We start from the raw sequence: 16,792 nt of genomic DNA, 5'->3' as shown, positions 1-16,792 counted from the left end.
AGTGTCCACTGACTAATGAGTGGATAAAGAAAATGTGATATGTATATACCGTGGAATACTACTCAGCCATAAAAAGGAACAAAATAATGTCTTTTGCAGCAACTTGGTTGGAGCTGGAGGCCATTATTCTAAGTGAAGTAACTCAGGAATGGAAAACCAAATACCATATGTTCTCACTTGTAAGTGGGAGCTAAGCTATGAATATGCAAGTGCATACAGTGATATAATAGACATAGGAGACACAGAAGTGGGAAGAGAGTGCCGGATAAAAAAACTACATAATGGTTACAACATACACTATTCAGATGACAGGTGCATTAAAATCTCAGAATTCACCACTATGTAATTCATCCATGTAACCAAAGCTATTGAAATTTTAAAAGAAATTTTAGCCGTTATTTTTGTGGAGCCATGAACATGATTCAGAGGCTAAATTGTAATAAAAGATTTCTCTTAATGTCCTACTAAGTTGGTTGCTTGGTGTTATCATAAACAGTGTAAATTGAATGGGCCATAGAAGGCCTTCTTCTATAACAGGGAGAATAGGGAACCTCTTAAGGGTCGTTGTAAATTTTTTGTTGTAATTGCAGGATGAGTGTCTTTGAACATGAAAAAAAGTAAGAGTCTATGAATAGATGTGTTATGGAGCTGCTGTTTTTAATTCAGAAAGGAAGGGTGTATGGTAACTGCTATAATATTTAAAAAATCTTTAAAATTTTTATTTGGTCTAAAAAGCATTACAAGTAGAAAACTTTTTTTTTTTTTTTTTTAAGTTTCTGTACAGTTAAGTCGTGAGTTGGACAAAGAATTTTTACCGAAGGAAATAGATTATTGGTGGAGACTCAAAGTAGTTAAGGGCAGCATTTTGGAGTTCATCCATTGAGCCTTTTTGCATTCAGGTAAAATGAGAGCTAAACTCAGGCCAAATGGAGAGATGGTCAGAAAGAATCCAGTTTTATGTTACTTCTAAGCAACCTGAGCTTAGTATTTGAAAAATCTTCATTCATATTTGTCTATTTCATCTTCATCACAGAACTTAGAACTTTCTCATATTGTAACACATCTTTATATTTAACATCAATATTGTAATTCCTCCCAAAGTGGTTCTTTCTTGTTTTTAATCTTTATCATTTTCTCTGTTGGACCTATTTTTAGGACTCTGGTTCATCTTAGCTCTTCATTATCTGAAGCAGAAAAACTTCTTTTGAGAGGTTCTTTGTGATACAATAATAAAAACTGATTACACAGCATTGCACTCCATTATTTACACTGATTTGGGTAATAAAGGAAAAGTGGTCAGATTCTGGGGACCTAACCAAATATATTAGGAAAGTAAAGAATTCAGCTAAAATTATTTTAATAAAAATAAATTTACAAAAACTCGGTGTCCATTAAAAAGATTGAAACAAAAAATAGAAATGTATATGGTAAATGTTAACCACATAGTGTGAAACTACAAGTCCTTTTTCCTGTGTTCATATATATGTCCGTAGGTATATGTAAAAGTGAGATCATATCTGTAACTGTCCAGCATATTTCCAATTATATGCAAAGCACTGTAGTGTGAAATACGGGGACTGTTTGCACTTTAAAAACTTGTATCATGAAGGCTGATTTTTAAAAATAGGCTGGAAATGGTGCAAATATGCTATATATGTTTATATGCTGTATTTGAAGACTGATTTTTTTTAAATTATAGGCTAGAAATGGTGGTGCAAATATGCTTATATAACTAAGATAACTAAGTTGATGTGCAAGACAGGAAAGAATGGTTGAAATTAAAAACCATAATTTAATATTGATTTTGCACTAATAACCAGACCCAATTTTGGAAATTCCAACTTGTTCATAATGTGCATATACAACAGGAGTTTTGCAGAGTTTTGGCAAAGTATGTGGCAGCCACATGTCTTCGCAGAACACTGAAATAATCCTTAGTAAACTCTGGTAACTCTAACTTTTGAACACCAAATTAATAACTCTTAATAATTTAACGTATTTGTTATTGGTAGTTTGCTTTCAGCTTCAGACAATTGGAACTGGCTGAAATACAAAGGAGTTTGCTTGGCTAATCTGATTGAGAAACCAGAAGCTTCAAGGACAGTAGGACAGGGCTGTGTTTGGACTCTGCACTTCTGTGTTTTGCTTTACCCTCATGGTTGCAAAATAACTGCCAGCAGCAGCCAGGGAAATATGCTTCCTTGTTAATGTCCAGAGAAAAGAGAGTAGTCTCAGTATTCTCTATTAAAAGTAAGACTATATCAGAAAGGTTCAGGAGCTCTGTCGTTGATTTCACTGCCCAGAATTGAGTAAAAATTTGAAATGCAGTTCACTTCTGAACTAGGGGAATGGGATTAATCATTCAGGCCCTTTCCTTGTCCTTGCTCTTATTCAGCTAGAGAGAGTTGGAATAGCAACCAGCATGTACTACTACTATGTAAGCCCTCAGTCAAATATCACAACCAACAGAAGCAACAATTTTGAATCAGCTCTATCCCACTAGTGGCAGGAAGAAAATACTTTGGCAATCACTGGTGTAACGAGAAGTGGGCTGAGGATGGACCCTAAGGAACACTAACGTTTAACCAATAGAGCAAGAGGCCAAGGTGAGTGGATCACTTGAGGTCAGGAGTTCGAGACCAGCCTTACCAATGTGGTGAAACCCCGTCTCTACTAAAAAAAATACAAAATTAGCTGGGTGTGGTGGTGCAAGCCTGTAATCCCAACTACTTGGGAGGCTGAGGCAGGAGAACTGCTTGAACCTGGGAGGCAGAGGTTGCAGTGAGCCGAGATCACACCATTACACTACAGCCTGGGCAACAAGAGTGAAACTCCATCTCCAAAAAAAAAAAACCAACAACAACAAAAACAAACAAATAGAGCAAGAACGAGGAGCCTGTGAATCCATTTCCTATTTTATTCCATATTGCTTCTTTGATATGGAATAAGACAATAATGATGACTCCAGGATTTTTTTCTTTTGCATTTATTTTTCCAAGACTAGAGTAAATGCTGGAAACACATTAAAGTTAGAAATAGAGACTTGAATTTATTCTTTAACAAAAAATGTTCCTTGAACATTTAAGTAAAAATGTATCTATGATACAAGCATTTTCTAATTTAAGATAATAGCAAGCAGAAGAAAACAAGTTAAATGTAAATTTTTTTTCTGTTTCTTGCTCTGTATGTAAAGTCAAGAATCTGACCTTTGAGTAAATTTCATCATATTTCTTATCGTAAAATAGATTACAAGATAAATCCCTTTGAATTTGCTGGGGTGGTTTGTATTTTGTGTTTTCAAATTGTGACTGGTCTTCAGATTCATTTAAAATATAATTTTAAAAGTCCATTTTTTGGGAATGTAATACTGACGGCATTTAGCAATTTATTTTTAATTATGAGCTTCAAAAAACTATTGTTTGCTTGAATTCATTAATTTTAACAGCATATGGCATGTTTGATTTACCCAGTGGCTTTTCTTCATTAAATCTGTGTGTCTCTGGTCACTTTAATGTCACTAGCTTAGCAGTTTCTTTGAAGTGCTGCCCATTAGAATTATGGAAGGAAGGCTGGGTGCGGTGGCTCATGCCTGTAATCCCAGCACTTTGGGAGGCCAGGGTGGGCGGATCACCTGAGGTTGGGAGTTCGAGACCAGCCTGACCAACATGAGCAAACTCCGTCTCTGCCCAAAATTAGCTGGGCATGGTGGCAGGTGCCTGTAATCCCAGCTTCTCGGGAAGCTGAGGCGGGAGAATCACTTGAACCTGGGAGGCAGAGGTTACGCTGAGCCGAGGTCGCACCATTGCACTCCAGCCTGGGCAACAAGAGTGAAATGCCATCTCAAAAAAAAAAAAAAAAAAAAAAAAGAATTATGGAAAGAAAAGAAATATGGAAGGAATTGTGATTGGATATACTGAGGTTAAAGGATAAAATGAAAAGTGTATCTTGTAGTATATGAAGGCAGTGTGGTTAGTTACTAAGGAAGAACTGCATCCTTGTATGTTTTTTAAAAAAATCTTACAAGTAGTAAGTGTTGTTAAAATGTATGACTCAAACTTCATACTCATCTTTACATACATATTTAATATGTTGAAAAAATTATTCTCCTAAAAGGAATAAATGGTTAGGTTTGCTGCCCTGTGTGGGAAGACATCAGTGATTGGAGATTGATTGTGATTAGTAATACATTATGAATGGTAGTGGATTGAATGTTCTATGTGCAAGGACCCTCCTGTCCTTGAGTGATTATAAACAACACTTGATTTTCCCTTGGTGCTTTACATGTGTAGAAATGACAGACACATTGCTACACAAATTGCTAAATGCAGTGCACAGACAGTAGTACTGAACTACTGTTTATCTCTGCATATCTTTTAGACAGTGAGATATTAGCCAACAGACTCAATTCAGGAGACCAGAGTTTTTTTGCATTTTATTTTGCTGCTGTTCCTCACCTAGTTCCAAAGAGTGGGATAAAGCATTGCATTTTCTATTTCATATTTGTGTCCTCTGAAGTTTGACACTAGGGGTCTTCTAGGGGTTTGTTAAAACCCAGATTGTTGGGCCCCCACCTCCAGAGGTTCTGATACAGTGGGTGTGAGATAGGGGCCAAAAAAGTGCATTTCTAATAAGTTTCCAGGTGATGCTATGATACTGATCCGGGTACTGCCCTTTAAGAATAGCTACTGTGCACTGTTCACAATAGCAAAGCCATGGTATCAACCAAGGTGCCCATTAATGATGAATAAAGAAAGTGTGGTACACAGATACCACAGAATGCTACACAACCATAAAAAGAACAAAACCATGTCCTTTGCAGCAACATGGATACAGCTGGAGGCTATTACCCTAAGTGAGTTATTGCAGAAACAGAAACCAAAATACCACATTTTCTCACTTGTAAGTGGGAGCTAAACATGGGGTAGGTACCACATGGATATAAAGATGGGAACAACAGACACTGGGGACTCCAAAACGGTCAGGAGGAAGGAGAGCAAGGGTTAAAAAATTCGAGATCAGGTACCGTATTCACTGTTTGGGTTATGGGTTCAATAGAAGCTAAATCCTCAGTATCATGCAATATATCCAGGTAGCAAACCTGCATATGTACCCTCTGAATCTAAAATAAAAATTAAAAATTTACAAAAAGAATTACCATTGTGAAAACTCTTATTTTTTATTTATTTTTTTGAGATGGAGTCTTGCTCTGTCGCCAGGCCAGAGTGTAGTGGCGTGATCTCAGCTCACTGCAACCTCCACCTCCCGGATTCAAGCGATTCTCCTGCCTCAGCCTCCGAGTAGCTGGGACTACAGGCGCACGCTACCATGCTCACCTAATTTTTGTATTTTTAGTGGAGATGAAGTTTCTCCATGTTGGCCAGGATGGTCTCGATCCCTTGACCTCGTGATCCGCCCACCTCGGCCTCCCAAAGTGCTGGGATTACAGACATGAGCCACTGCACCCGGCCTCTTATTTTTATTTTTTATTTTTTTGGAGATGGAGTCTAGCTCTGTTGCCCAGGCTGGAGTGCAGTGGCGTGATCTCGGCTCACTGCAACCTCCAACCCCCTGGTTCAGGCAATTCTCCTACCTCAGCCTCCTGAGTGGCTGGGATTACAGGCCCATACCACCACGCCCAGCTAATTTTTGTATTTTAGTAGAAGCGAGGTTTCACCATGTTGGCCAGGCTGTTCTCGAACTCCTAACCTCAGGTGATCCGCCTGCCGTGGCCTCCCAAAGTGCTGAGATTATAGGTGTGACCCACTGTGCCCAGCTGTAAAAACTCTTAATTTTAATTAAACCAAGGAACTGTCATATTAAATTTATTTAAGGAAAAGATGCATAGTATTTACTACTGTTTAGATTAGACTTTATATTGGTTCTCTCTCTCTTTCTCTCTCTCTCTCTCTCTGAATGTTACTTATTACATTAGGTGACCCACAGGGAATATTCACTTAAAATTTTATGTTTCTTTAGTCAAAGAATGGTTATCACTTGGTAATGGGCATTTTGTTACTTTTCACAGACACATTAGTTACTGCTGTTGGGCTGAAAGCCACTTTTGGACTAGCAGAAAATACCTTGCGTTATTTTGTTTAACATTTCAAGCAAAGATAAAATTTTTAAAAAATTGTTCTTAACTGAGGTAACGTAATTATTATTTCACTAAATGAATATTGAAACTTTTAAAACCAATCTGAAGCCAGTACAGCCTCTTTGCCATAGCCAGCTGTGCATGTTGCTATGGAAACTCAGTAGGGACTAGCAGGATTACTGTTGTGAGGACCACACCTGGTTTATTTGCATCCAGTTTAAGTTGGGGGAACATTTCAAAAGAATAAAAGGTCTCAAGATGTGCCAGTGGACAGCAAGAAAGAGCTTGTTAGTTTGTAACCATCATATTGGAAGGGTTGGTAGGTTTTTCTTACTCCTTACAGTTCCTGGTTGGGAGGGTTTGGTGGATGTATTAAAAATTTGTTTTGTGTATTCATTTCTCTCAGTTTTCCGCTATTCCTTACGGTGTTTTTTGGTTCTGTGTGCTTTTTGTTTTAGGTATTTCTTCTTGTAATTTAAATGTTTTTTTCATTCTCTTAAAGAACAAAGTATGGACAGATCAAAATTTTTTAAGAGGAAAGAATTTAATTTCTTTTCAGTTGTATTATGTAATAAAATGTCTTAATAAGGTTTTGATCACTGTTAGCTATGGTAGAATTTTATGTTGATCTCTGATTTTAACTAGTATGAGCCACTATGCTCCCCTTCACTCACAAAAACAACTCCTTTTTTTATCCCCCCCACGAGACGGAGTCTTGCTCTGTCACCCAGGCAGGCTGGAGGGCAGTGGCACGATCTCGGCTCACTGCAACCTCCGCCTCCTGGGTTCAAACGATTCTCCTGCCTCAGTCTCCTGAGTAGGTGGGATTACAGGCACACGCCACCACATCTGGCTAATTTTTTTTTTCTTTTTCTTTTTCTTTTTTGAGACAGCATCTCACTCTGTCACCAGTTTGGAGTGCAGTGGCGCGATCTCTGCTCACTGCAAACTCTGACTCCCTAGTTCAAGCGATTATCTTGCCTTAGCCTTCCGAGCAGCTGGGATTACAGGCATGCATCACCATGCCTGGCTAATTTTTGTATCTTTTAGAGACAGGGTTTCACTATGTTGGCTAGGATGGTCTCCTTCTCCTGACCTCGTGATTCGCCTGCCTTGGCCTCCCAAAGTGCTAGGATTACAGGCGTGAGCCACTGTGCCTGGCCAACAACTTTTTAAGAAGACACTTTGAACTGCATTTGATTTTGTTTGTACCATTGCATCTCAGCTGTTCAGATTCATGAAGTAGGAACATCACTGAATGTATAGAAAAAAGTTATGTGGGCCGGTTATATGAGCACTGAGTATGGATATATAAAATTTACATAGTTTTCATTAATTAGTTATACTACTCAATCAGTTACACTGACTTATACCAGTTATACTAATTATGCTAAATCAAAAATAGCTATAATAGTACAAGCATATGTTAAATAAGAGTCATAGCGTGTACCATTTCTTTATTGGTTTATGTTGTTTGAATTCTATCGATCAGGATTCTGAGGCCTTATGACAAAGAGGGTGATGGGCAACCAGTGATAGTAAATTTTCACACCTGTGTGTACCAAGTATTGGTCTTTCTCATTTTCTAAATACAAAATATAATCTTGCATCTTTTTTCAGAATACATCCATAGCAACCTGTATGGATCCATTGCTATCTATATCATCTATCTATGTGTATATATAAAGCCAATAGATACTTGTATTGTATATTAGGGGGAGGTTAATGTCAAATTTGGAGATCAGGATTTTTTTTTTATGTTAGTGAAATGCACCCTTTAAAAAAAACCTGAGTAGGCTGTTTTATACAGCTTCATGAAAGAATAGCACCATACGACACATGTTCAAAGAACTTTCTGATTTATCTCCATGGTCCTTTAGTAAGGGCAGGTACTAGTTATTTCTGTTTTGTAGGTGAGGAAATAGATAGGAGAGGTGCCTGCCTAAGGCAGCTAATCTAAATGTGTCCTGATGGATAGTCTGGTGTCCCCCACTGTGTGTAATTGTTCTCTAAGTGTTAGGTTATTTTATACAGCTTACTCAGTTTTGCCTTTTTCTCTTTTTGTGTTCATAGACTGGAAAAGTAAGAAGAGCTTTCCTGCCTTTTTAATTACCAAACTACTCTCAGTTTTCAATGAATCAGTTCAAAGAAAGAATGCAGTCTTTCTATACCTGGTAAATATTTTCTGCTAAATAAAGCTATTAATTTAGTAGCATCTGATAAATCCAGGTGTTATGATGATTGCCTTTAATTTTGTGGAATGACTATTAAAATGACTTATCAAATATATATTTTTCTATTTTTAACTCTGAAATTTGTTTGATATTTATTGATATGATGGAGTGATGCTTGGGATGCCTGCGACCCAGCCAGCAATGGAAAATAGTTTAGGATTGGCCTTAGTTCTTAGATTAGACTCTGGTGTCTTTCGAAAAAGTTGTGAAATCAGTGGAAATAGGGTATATAAATATATTTTTATATCATCTTTATTCTGTGATGATATATCATTAGCATTAATCCCTGTGTGATAGTTTAATAGAAGCACTTTGTAAATAATGGTTTTATAAAATTAATGTAGTAATGAGAATATTACATTTTACCATTTTACAAATTACCTACATGAAGATTAAAGAAGTAACTTGCGAAAGAAGTTTAGTTAGCTAGTGTAGAACAGAGATCAGACTCCAGTTCAGAATCTACGTCTGACTCCTAGTGTAGTGCCTTTTTTATATTTTTATTTTTAAGTACTTTAAGTATAAATGTACATGTCTAAGAGAATAAACAAACCATAGTGATGTTTCACATGGATTTTTCTTTTGATATAGCTTATAGTGTTACAGTGTTACTGTTAACAGTATTAACCATTAATTAACTGGTATGTGCCTTTGAAACTTTTGTATGTATTATTTTATGTAAGCCTACGTAGAACTCTTGAGAGTATTACTGTCCATTTTACAGATGAAAAAACTGAGGCTCGGAAAGGCAGTCATATAGCTCAATATGCTAGAACTGGAGTTTAAACCTAGTTCTGTGTTATTTCAAAGCACGTTACTAAACTGTTTAGCCTGCTTATTTTTTAAATGAAAATTTATGTGATCACAAATTCAACCCATCTCATGTTAACTAACACTGATTATGGAATCATTTCCTCTCTCAATTCACCTATCCAAAAATCTCAACATTTTAGAGAGAGGTGAGGTAGTGTTGAGAAACCATATATTCCTCCGTAATGATTTTAACTAAGGGAATCATACTATTTTTATAATGTAATTCAAAGATATGAATCTTATCCCCCTTTAAAAATGTTTATGAAATATTTGTATATCGTAAACTATGTTGAAGTTCAAGTAAACTAATTTGGGCAAGTCCAAAGGGATATTTTGTGTGACTGAACGTTTATCTCATGTTTTCACTTTTTTATAGTTGATAAGCAATAATTTATTTTCATAAGACATTTTAAAAACGCTTTTCAAAATTAGCTGACACCTTTAATGAAAAAAATGATGTTATAGAAAGAGTATTATTCAGAAATTAATGTAACATTTCACATCTGACTGGCCTGGGGGTAAATAAAGGCTTATTATCATGAATGAAACTGTAATGATGAAAAGTATAGAGAAAATTTCCTCTTAGTAAAATAGCCAGAATGTCTGAGTTTGCCAAAACCAGGAGAATCTTTGCTTTAAAACCTGTCTCATTCCCTGAAGTTCACCTTTCCTCAGGAATCTTTCATTAAATTACTACCGCTATCTGGCTGGCCAAAAGAGGGTGGGGACACGGAGAATGTAGGCAATTTTTTTTTTTTTAAACGGGATCTCTCTCTGTTGCCCAGACTGGAGTGCAGTGGCGAGATCTCCACTCACTGCAGCCTCCATCTCCCAGACTCACATGATCCTCCCACCTCGGCCTCCTGAGTAGCTGGTATTACAGGCATACACCACCACACCCAGCTAATTTTTGGGTTTTTGTTTTTTTTTTTTTTGGTAGAGACTGGTTTTTGCCACGTTGCCCAGGCTGGTCTTGAACTCCTGAGCTCAGGCAATCTGCCTGCCTCGGCCTCCCAAATTGCGGGGATTCCAGCCATGAGCCACTGCACCAAGCTGAATGTGATATTTAAAATACCTCTTTTAATAGCTCATATCATGTAACTGTTTATTCCTGGTATGGTGTGGAGATCTTATAGCAAATAATTTTTAGTTACATGCATTTTAGCCTATGCTATTCAAAATGAGAAATAAGGTACATTCGATTGCCTAGTGCCTTTCTATTTTGGGCAATCATATTTAGGACTTTATACAAGGTGAGAAGCATTAACAGATAGTACTTTGATTTTACTTTTTAGTAAAACTCTTTCACCTAAAGCTTATAAAGATGATGTGAAATTTATTGAGATAATCTGTCATTATGGAAAGATTACAAAGTTGATTACCCTAAGTACACTTCTACCACTCATCCTCTGAGTAGAAGGGCAGGAGGGTGGGGCAGGGCTGGAGCAACTAACATTTCCTGGAATTCCTACTCTGCTGGGCATATGGTAGACATGTTCACATGTATTCTTTTATTTTTAGTATACATAGAAGTGTAGAAGTATAGGAAGTAGGGCAAAAAGAAGAAAAGCGTTGTGCATGGAATTATTCCTTCCTTTTTGTTTGAACGGTCAACTTGTTAACCCTCCACATTCTTTCTTCATCTGCTTTTGGCAGCAGCAAATACAGTTGATTGTTTTCCAGTCTCTGAATCATAACAACCTGAGATTGCTGTATAGTGTTCACCTGGCCAGAGTTGCTTCTTTAAGTTTTCAGAAGACAACATTTATACTTCTTAAAAAATGTTATTTGAGGATTAAAACATGAAGACAAAAGAAGAAAAGGAAAACCACTGGTACTTCAGACATGTTCAGATAGTCCTAACACTATTAAGACTCTATTCCTGTGTACAGTAAAGATGATTTTCTGGCCTGTGGATTAAAAAGCATGGAAATACTCAAGAGCATCACTTAAAATTTTTTCTTATACTAGGAGAAAATGTTTGACAGTTGTATTTATTAAATATTTATCAAGATATAAGACCATTATTTTTATAATTCCTGATTACTTTCAAAATAACATATTAATTTTAAAGATAACCTTGGGAGACAGCATAATTCTCACTTTTCAAATGAGAAAATTAAGGTTCAGATGTTAGATTAGTTTTTTAGTAATGCCGTTAACAGGGTACTGCAAACAACAGAAATTTGTTGTCTCTCAGTTCTGGAGGCTAGAAGTCCAGAATAAGGTTTTAGTAGGTTTGGTTCTTTCTGAGGGCTGTGAAGCAGAATCTGTTCCATCCCTCTCTTCTTGTCTTCATCTGTTCTATGTCTGTCTCTGTTCAAATTTTCCCTTTATGTAAGGACAGCAGTCATACTGGATTAGGGCCAATCCTAATGACCAGATCTTAACGTTTGCAAAGGCCCTATTTCTCACTAAGATCGTATTTACAGGTATAAAGGGTGTAGACTTTAACATCTTTTTGGGGAAGACACAGTTCAATCCATAACAGATGTTAAGTCCTTTCTTCTCTTAAATAGTATCTCGTAAGTAGGAAAGTTCGACATAGCACATTGTAGTGCCACTAAAATGGTAGTTTTAAAAGAACATGACAATGTATTTATAATACCACATTTAAAATTCATTTTCTAATATTGTCTTATGTCTGGGGAGATTTTATTTTAAATTAACTAAGTTTCTAAAATATTAATAGAATTTTGGGTTGTAATGGTTTCAGACTTTTTCTTCAAATAATAAGTAAGTGATGACACCAACTGTAAAGTTATTCAAAACCCAGTGCTTAGATCTGGCCTTAAGTCTGAACTTCCCTTAATAAAATGTAGACTTTTAAAATGTGGACTCCTCTGTAAGATCTTGAAATGTCCATCAGAATACTGTTTAAATTGTTGCAAGAGCAATCTGACAGTGGAATATCTGTACATTTCATATTTATGTAAAAATTGTGGTTTTACCAGTGTTAATACACATCTTGTGACTAGGGATTTCTGTAGTGTTGGAGAGGTCAAAGCTGTACTAGGATAACCAAAGAAAAAACTGTATACTGGTTTGTTCATCTGTTTCCTTTTTCTTTCTTTGCTGTTTTTTTAAATTTCAAAATAATTTGAGAATTACAGAAAAAATGAAAGACTAGTGCAAACAACTCATCCTGGAACCTTTTGAGAGTAAGTTACTGACTTGATGCTCTGTCACCCCCAACTACTTTAGTGTCCCTACAAATAAGGACATTCTTCTTCATAGCCACAATACAAAAATAAAACTCAGAAAATTAACATTGATAGATTACTATCGACTAATCCGTAGACCCTATTCAAATTTTGCCACTTGTCCCCAAAATGTCCCTTACACCAAAATAATCCAATCCGAGACTGCGCATTGGATTTAGTTGTCATATCTCTTTACTGTTGTTCAATCTGGAATAGTTCCATAAGTCTTTTTGATTTCTAGGGTCATGGCACTTTGGAAGAATACATTTTGTGGAATGTTTTTGAATTTGGGTTTACCTGATGGTTCCACATGATTAGATTCAAGTCATGCCATGCATCTTTGACAGGAGTGTCACAGAGTGATGCTGTATTCTTATTGCATCCTTTCAGGTGGTGCAAAATTTTTGTTTCTTTTTCTTTTTTTTTTTTTTTGACGGAGTCTTGCTCTGTCGCCCAGGCTGGAGTGCAGTGACGCGATCTCGGCTTACTGCAGCCTCTGCCGCCCAGGTTCAAGCAATTCTCCTGTCTCAGTCTCCCGAGTAGCTGGAACTACAGGCGCACAGCACCACGCCCGGCTAATTTTTCTATTTTTAATAGAGACGGGGTTTCACAATACTGGTGATTCTGGTCTCGAACTCCCAACCTCAGGTGATCTACCTGCCTTGGTCTCCCAAAGTGCTCGGATTACAAGCCTGAGCCACCGCGCCCAGCCTGTTTCTTGACTGATTACGTTACCTTGGATCGCTTAAGGTGATGTTTGTCAGTCTTCTCTTCTGTAAAGTTGTGCTTCTCTTTGTAATTAATAATTATTTTATGGAGAAACTGTAAATTTTTCATCACCAAGTTTTCATTTACTAGATTTAATAGTGGTCCTCTCTCCCTCCCTTCCTCCTTCCTGGGTCTCAGTCTGTCCCCAAGCTGGAGTACAGTGGCATAATCGTAGCTTACTGATGCTTCAAACTCCTAGGTTTAAGAGATCCTCCCACCTCAGCTTCCTGAGCAGCTGGGACCACAGGTGCATGCCACCACACCTGGCTGACTTTTCAGTATTTTGTAGAGACAGGATCTCACTATGTTGTTCAGGCTGATCTCAAACTCCTGGACTCAAGTGATCCGTCTGCCTAGGCCTCCTAAAGTGCTGGGATTTACAGGCATGAGCCACCGTGCCTGGCCTTTTGTTATTTCTTGACTGAACTTATTACTGTGATGGTTTTCAAATATTGATTTCCCAATTATATTATTCTACATTATTTGGAATCCTACTATAAGGAAAAGCTTTCTCTTCTCTATATTTATTTATATCTGTATGGACTCATGAATTCCTTTAAGCAATAGTTATAATTCATTCATTTTTTTTTTCTTATCCAGATTGTCTAAAATTTGGCTAATGGAAATCCCTTCAAATTGGTCTTGTATCTTTTTCACATATTCTCATAATTTTTTAAAGTGCTTCCACTAATAGTTTTTTTTTTTTTTTTTTTTGAGAATCCCTGTTTTATTAATAGTAGAAAGTAGCATTTAGAAGTCAAGATGGGGGTGCCAAGTATGGTTATTGCTGTAGGGGTCCTATTGCCCCCAGGCACTCCATGGACAGAACTAGAGAATAGAATATATGTATATGTGTGTGTATTTTACTTAAAGCTGTGTTTATTTCTGCATTTATATATTTTGAAAACCATTGACTTTATACCAAAACTTCTAATTCCAATTTAGTATTATAAAGTTGATTCTAGTTTTTTTCTCTGTTTAAGGTTTTAGTTCATTTCCCCAACAGTGGTACACTTAACTCTCATTATCCTTAAAATAATTACTTACTACAGTTTCTCTCTCCATATAACCAGTCTCCTCATTGCTTCTCCCCACTCACTTTCCTAAGCTTGGATGCCTGCCTTGCTAAGCCCCATCTAATGACTTTTGGACTGAATTATGAAAAAAGTTCATTTTTTAATGACAAATATTAAAGTAAATTGGACAATTTTGCTTCTACTACACCACCTTTGGTTAATTTGCTTCCTCTATTCTTATTTATTTTTAATTTGGAACCCTATTAGCTCCATGTTGATGGAAATTCTTTGAGATTTTTTTAATTAAGCTTAATTAGGCATTTTATATTATCTTAATCCTACTCTTAGGAGCTGTTACGTTTAAGGTGTTAAAGATAATTAGCTGGCTAACTAGAGATGCTCTGAACATTGATTATTTTTAATTTCAACGCATATAATCAGTTTAAAATAAATCGCTTTCATTATATGAAAACATTCCATCATTTATGAAGAACAATAAGGACTTTTTTAATGTTTTTAAGTCTTAAATTGACTTAATGTTTTAAGTCAATTTAAGAATGGACTTAAATTCTAAATTCTTTTCATAGAACATTATTCTTTTCATAGAACATTATTTATGAACAAATAATGCCAGAAAATAAGATGAATTCCAGAAAACTCAAGGAGTTACTATATGTGTGAAGATGATTTATGTGCAGATTTTTTCTTATTAGAATGGTCTAGGGATATTGATTAACTTTAGAAGTTGTTAGCAAAATATAAATAGCAAATATAAAAAGAATATTTAACTCCTGAACTGTTAGAGAGGGGAAGAAAGGGGAATAAAGAAATTGCATTTAATATTAAAAACCAGGAAAGAGGGGGAAGGGAGATCCACAACAAAGAACAACTAAAGTAAATAAAAGCTATAAAATGACATGATGGGAAAAGGCCAAATATATCAGTAATCACAAAGGAAGTAGTAAATGGGTTAAACAAACCTCTACTCAGATTGGATTTTTAAAAAATGAAATGAAAATCCTATCTATTTCTTTTCATAAGTGACATACCTAAAACCAAATGACACAGAAAAGATAATTAATGAATCTATGGAGCTATGCCAGTCAAATAGTATAAAAACAAAAGAGCTGTTATAACAGTAAATTCTGAGGCCAAGAAAAGGAGGGAGGTAGATAAAGGAGGATAGTTTTAAAGTGATAAAGGAACAGTTTACCAAGCAGAAATGTCCATGTGCCTAATCAATAGACATAATTACCACGATGACAGAGATGTTAGGATTATCTGACAAGGATTTTAAAGCAGCTGTCATAAAAATGCTTCAATGAGTAATTATGGACACACTTGAAACAAATGAAAAAAATATGAAGTCTGAGCAAAGAAATAGGCCTCAGTAAATAGAAAATATAAAGAAAAACTAAATAGAAATTTTAGAACAGACAGCTACAATATCTGGATTAAAACTCACTGTGTAGGCTTACAACAGAATGGAGGAGACAGAGTGAACTGGAAGATGGAACAATAGAAATTACCCAATCTGAACAAGAAAGAGAAAAGAGAACAAATAATCAATGGACCCTCAGGGACCTTTAGGACTACAACAAAAATTCATCTGAATACCGGGAGGAGAGGAGAAAGAGGGTGGGGCTGAAAAGTACTTTCAGAACACTGACTGAAAACTCCCCAAATTTAGTAGAAGACATATACCTATATAGATTTAAGAAACTGAGCAAATTTCAAACAGAAAAATTTCAAAAAACAAAAAAACTCCAAGATACATTATAATAAAACTTATATAAACTGGAGACAAAGGAAAAATCTTGAAAACAGAGAGAAATGACACCTTACCTATGGGAAAAACAATTACAGGGATAGTGGATTTCTTAGCAGAAACCATGGAGGGCAGGAGGCCAAGGCATATTTTTCAGGTAGGGAGAGAGCTCAAACTCCCCCAAATCTGTATCTAGCAAAAAATATCCTTCAGGAATGAAGGGAAAATCAAGACATTGTTAGGTGAAGGAAAAGAAAGAAAATTTACCTCCAGCAGACCTACCCTAAAAGAATGACTAAAAAACAAAAGAGAAATGTAATCATGTTCCATATAACAATGTTTCAGTCAATGATGGACAGTGTATGTAACCGAGATCCCATAGGTTATAATGGAACTGAAAAATTCCTGTTGCTTGATGATGTCTTGATGATTCTGGCCCTGTGTAGGCCTAGTCTAGTTTGAGTCTTAGTTTTTAACAAAAAAAATTTTTAAAAAGAAAAAGCTCATAGAAAGGATGTAAAGAAAGAAAATATTTTTTGTGCAGCTATACAATGTGTTTATATTTTAAACTACTATGGGTTATTATAAACATTTATTTATTTATTTTATTTTATTTATTTATTTATTTTTTATTTTTTATTTTTTTTGGAGACAGAGCCTTGCTCTGTCGCCTAGGCTGGAGTGCATTGGTGCAATCTTGGCTCACTGCAGCTTCCACCTCCTTGGTTCAAGCAATTCCCCTGCACACTAAGCGTGGCTAATTTTTTTTTGTTTGCGTGTCTCTCTCTTTTTTTTTTTTTTTTTTTGAGATGGAGTCTTATTCTGTTGCGCAGGGTGGCACAATCTCGGCTCACTGCAACCTCCACCTCCTGGGTTCAAGTGGTTCTCCTGCCTCA

The 16,792-nt window shown here is 36.1% G+C and overlaps 1 protein-coding gene across 3 annotated transcripts in view; it reads left to right on the top strand.

Annotated features, from left to right (window-relative positions):
- The window catches only part of POU2F1 (POU class 2 homeobox 1), a 208,078-nt gene that overhangs the window by 76,421 nt on the left and 114,865 nt on the right, over positions 1 to 16,792 (top strand). Inside the window, exon 1 of one of the 3 annotated variants that reach the window (XM_054526041.2) lies at positions 8,168 to 8,268. The exons of the other annotated variants lie outside the window; for them this stretch is intronic. The gene's annotated coding sequence lies outside the window, so the exon portion shown is untranslated. Of the gene's footprint in view, positions 1 to 8,167; positions 8,269 to 16,792 lie in introns of those variants that run through there. 3 annotated transcript variants of the gene reach the window in all.

Source organism: Pongo abelii, chromosome 1, assembly GCF_028885655.2.
Source record: "Pongo abelii isolate AG06213 chromosome 1, NHGRI_mPonAbe1-v2.0_pri, whole genome shotgun sequence".
In the NCBI taxonomy this organism is placed as follows: Eukaryota; Metazoa; Chordata; class Mammalia; order Primates; family Hominidae; genus Pongo; species Pongo abelii.
Note: the sequence above shows the minus strand (reverse complement) of the source record. Positions and strands in the feature narration are given on the sequence as shown.